This window comes from Saccostrea cucullata, unplaced genomic scaffold (genome assembly GCF_032062105.1).
Source record: "Saccostrea cucullata isolate Sc308-1 unplaced genomic scaffold, CSIRO_AGI_Scuc_v1 ctg3727, whole genome shotgun sequence".
Taxonomy (NCBI): Eukaryota; Metazoa; Mollusca; class Bivalvia; order Ostreida; family Ostreidae; genus Saccostrea; species Saccostrea cuccullata.
Window position 1 is genome coordinate 1 of NW_026932248.1, and position 4,587 is coordinate 4,587.

General features: G+C 34.8%; 1 long non-coding RNA gene across 1 annotated transcript; it reads left to right on the plus strand.

The window, feature by feature from the left end:
* LOC134234729 (uncharacterized) lies at window positions 1-3,115 on the plus strand. The gene is made up of 3 exons (XR_009985249.1): window positions 1-17; window positions 1,755-1,823; window positions 2,119-3,115. It is a non-coding gene; the product is annotated as an uncharacterized LOC134234729 (long non-coding RNA).
* The last annotated feature ends 1,472 nt before the right edge of the window (window positions 3,116-4,587 follow it).

Consider the following 4,587-nt stretch of genomic DNA (forward strand, 5'->3'; position numbering starts at 1 on the left):
TGTTTACTAAAGACACTGTAAGTTTCCCTCAAGGAGCCTTATTGTTAAATAAATAGATATATACATGTATTTGTTAATTTGAAGTGAAGTGACACATTTTCACAAAGAAAATATTATGTTTGTGAAAATATTAATTTTTATTGATTGATAAATTATTGTATTTCACTGTTGAAGTGTTAAATGAGGGGATCACTTTCAGTTTGTGTAAAAAACAATTTTTAGCTCACCTCAACGAAGTTGGGGGGAGCTTATGTGATACCCTCGGCGTCGGCGTCGGCGTCCCGGGTTAAGGTTAAGTTTTTTGGAGCAGTTTTCTTTTTAAGTACTTCTATGTCCTATATTGATTAGACATGCATGGAAGATGTTTCTAGTGTGTTTCATTGTACCAGTCAAAGTTTCAGATGCTGCAATTTCAGCAAAGGAATGACCAGGTTAATGTTTTTGGTGCAGGTTAACATTTTTGGTGCAGTTTTTGGTGTAGGTCTCATTTCCGAGTAACTATAAGGCCTATGTTAACCAAACTTACATGGATGGTACATCTTAGGATGCATACTACCAGACTTGCTTCGGATGCTGAATCTGACCTACATTTTCCGGTTGAGTGAACAGGTTAAAGTTTTTGGTGCAGGTTTCATTTTGCAGATACTATGAGCCCTATAATGACCAAACTTGCATGGATAGTACATCTTAGGATGCATTCTACTAGACTTGCTTCGGATGCTGAATCTGACCTACATTTTCCGGTTTAGTGAACAGGTTAAAGTTTTTGGTGCAGGTTTCATTTCCAAGTTTCTATGAGACATATAATGACCAAACTTCCATGGATGGTACATCTTAGGATGCATACTACCAGTCTTGCTTCTGTTGCTGAATCTGACCTACATTTTCCGGTTGAGTGAACAGGTTAATGTTTTTGGTGCAGGTTTCATTTCCAAGTTACTATGAGCCCTATAATGACCAAACTTGCATGGATGGTACATCTTAGGATGCATATTACCAGACTTCCTTCGGATGCTGAATCTGACCTACATTTTCCGGTTGAGTGAACAGGTTAAAGTATTTTGTGCAGGTTTCATTTCCAAGTTACTATGAGCCCTATAATGACCAAACTTGCATGGATGGTACATCTTAGGATGCATACTACCAGTCTTGCTTCTGTTGCTGAATCTGACCTACATTTTCCGGTTGAGCGAACAGGTTAAAGTTTTGGGTGCAGGTTTCATTTCCAAGTTACTTTGAGACATATAATGACCAAACGTTCATGGATGATACATCTTAGGATGCACACTAATGGACTTGCTTCAGATGCTGAATTTGACATACATTTTCCAGATAATAGATCTCGTAAAAGTTATGGGTGCAGGTCTATCACCAAGAAACTATAAGGTTTATATAAACCAGTTGCACAAATGATGCATCAAGGGATGAAAACTCTCAATCTTGCTTCAGATGCTGGATTTTAATTACATTTTCATGATGAAGAACTAGTTTTAAGTTTTTATATAGGTCTATTCCAAAGTATCAAAATTGCATAAATTTTTCATTTTTGGATGTACACTTTTTGTTGGATAATTGTGTGACTTAATTTGCCTTACTTAAGGACAACATTCATTGAGGTGAGCTCTGTAATCTCTGATTACCTATGTTTTTTACACGTATTTAAAAAAAATGCAAAGCCAATATTTTTTCCAGTTACAGTCAGTTATGGCCCTTTCAGACTTGTAGGTTAACTGGCAGTTTACTTTCTGTTACAGCTTGTCCTAGCTCTATATCCACAGACCACTTGTTTTTACAGAGCTTTAATACATGAACCGCCTCGGAAGGTATGCTTCCTTTCTACATAATTCTCAAGCCAACCAAAGGAAAATCACAATATTAAATTAGAAAACATGTTAAAGCTGAGATATTTAGAAAGATTAAAAACGGGGATGTTCAGTCTTGGTTTTATACAATGTAGCTATAGAAAAGAAGCACCTGTCCAGTTTATTTAAACTATACATATTTGTACAATGCTTGTTTTTATAATTACTAATATAGATTATCATTATATAGTAAAACAAAGAATGTGGAATTAAACAATATGGATAGTTAGGTTGTCATATCTCTGTTTTATTCTAGCCTCAAGATGATTACTCTGTGCTGTTTGAGGACACGTCTTATCCCGACGGTTATTCCCCGCCCCTCCTGGTGGCCCAGAGATATGTCATCTGTTGTAAGGAGGACAAGAAAAAGTGAGGGGGTCAGCTGTCAGCTGTCAGTTTACTGACCCTATGTGTGTGTGTGGAGTAAGTGGCCACCAAGTGGTTCACAGACGCTCTGTTGACAGACCTGAGTCCTTAGATACAAGGCATCACAGCTTCACTATGTGTTTATGTGCAAAATCATTAGGGCCCCGCAAGGATTTGCGGGTGCCCTATAGTAATCACTCTGTCTGTCCGTCTGTCTTTCTTCCGTCCACAAATTTCCTGTTTTTTCTTAATAACTTTTTTATGGTTGCCCAATTAAGATCAAATTTGGTATGGTAGTTCAATAGGCAGAAAGACATATTTTGATGCTAAGTTTGTTTCTCTATGTCCCTTGGTTTGGAGCTGGGGTGGTGGGGTATATTCCTTAACTTTATATAAGAATGCTTTGGCAAAGAGAGATAACTGCTGAAGATGTTTCCATTGTAAACTGAATGCTGCAATGAGTTTCTTGGGATTAATTAGCTTTCCTCCTGAAGAAAATCCAAAGCATTATCTTTATCTGTCACATTGAGATTAATTACCACCTCTGTCTGCAAATGAAGTTTGTTTTGAAGTTCAGTCAATTTGGAATGCTATGAACACTCTGAAATGTGGATTTAGATATAAATGTTTATACTTTATTTTGGTTAAAATACCTACACAATGAGTTATGATTTCATTGAATTCTAAAAACAAGAAATAGATTAAAGAAGACATATCTTTTATATTTACTTTTTTCCCTTTATGTAAATTCAAGAATAATATTAATTTTTAAGGTAGTTGGATTATTAAGCCATTCTAATATTAACACTGAAAAAGTTCTTATTGTAACTTTAGAAGAAAATGATGAGAGAGGTACAATTAATCCCTCAGGATTAATTATCTAGCCTGCTGAAGAAAATTTAGTAGGCCTATCTTTATCCGTCATTTTAAGATTAATGAAAAACTTTGTTTGCAACTGCTGTTTGTTTTGAAGTTAAGGTCAAGCCTTCATGATACATGTATTTGCATTCATTGAAGACTGGCATTTTATATAACACAAACACAAACTTCATTATTGTTTATATATACATTCAATGTTAGGTTGTTCTTTACTGCCAGTGCCTAATGTAAATATACAAGGATATTATTTACAGGTTTTTGGATATTCAGGAATTATGTTGAAAATTTTAAGAATACAGTTGCTTATTTTTTCATATATTTTTTAATCATTCCATAAGCTGCATCCTTATAATTCCACCCCATGGCGGGGCCCTTGCTGACTGGTCAGTTTTCTAGTTTCTGCAGTTTTATGCAGATAGTACTCTGTCTGACAAATGAAAAGTGCAATTTACATTAAGCTTATAGATAAAATCATTTGTTACTAGCATGTTATGGCATTTTTAAATAAATACATGTATAAAATTAAGATGTGTGCTAATTAGAAATCATTCCGGATTGATAAGAGGTTCTATTGGTAAATATAAACATTCTGAAGGGTAAGAAATTTATATTGCAACAAAATCTTGAGACTTATTTCTCCAGTATTTTATCCAGCAATAATGAAGACAAGAAAATTATTTTTATTCTGTCGTAGGGATTTTTGATCTTCTATATAGAGAAACACATAGCTACATTTCAATGACATGTTTTTCTTATGTTTAGCATCCACTCCCTAAAATCAAACATCTGTTTTTCTATCTCGGAAAACACACACAAACAAAAGAGAGAAACATAGCATTTCAAGAATAATTGTTGAATTCCTCATTATCATCTGAGAATTTTCCTCCTGTTGTAACTAAAAGAAACTACTAGTTTTTTGGGTTTTTTTAAATATAGTTTTTGGTACACAACTGTTCAAAAGGCAATGTCAAGATTAAATTTTGTTACAAATATTTGTATTTGTTTATTTTCTGCATGACTTTGTTTTCAAAAACCATTCTGTCTGCAGATGGAAAAGACTTGGATTGTCCTAAGGGAGAAGAATGTGATTATTTTGTGTATAGTGCAAAATTATGGAACAAGGTTATAACCCATTTTTATACGCCCGTCTTAAGACGGGACGTATTATGTTATAGGCTTCATGTCCGTCCGTCCGTCTGTCCATTCGTGTCCGGCTCATAACTTGAATACTATTAGACCTAGGATTATCAAACTTTGACAGTTGATACTTCTTGGGTAGACAGTGTGTCGCGCACAAAAAGTAGGTCGCTGTGACCTTTAATAAAGATGCTATGGCCAAATATGGAAAAATCCTGTCCGGCTCATAACTAGAAAACTATTAGACCTAGAGCTTTCAAACTTGGCAAAATTATACATCTAAGGTAGAAGGTGTGTCGCGGTCTATTTCAAGGTCACTGTGACCTTTTATTTAAGTGAATTT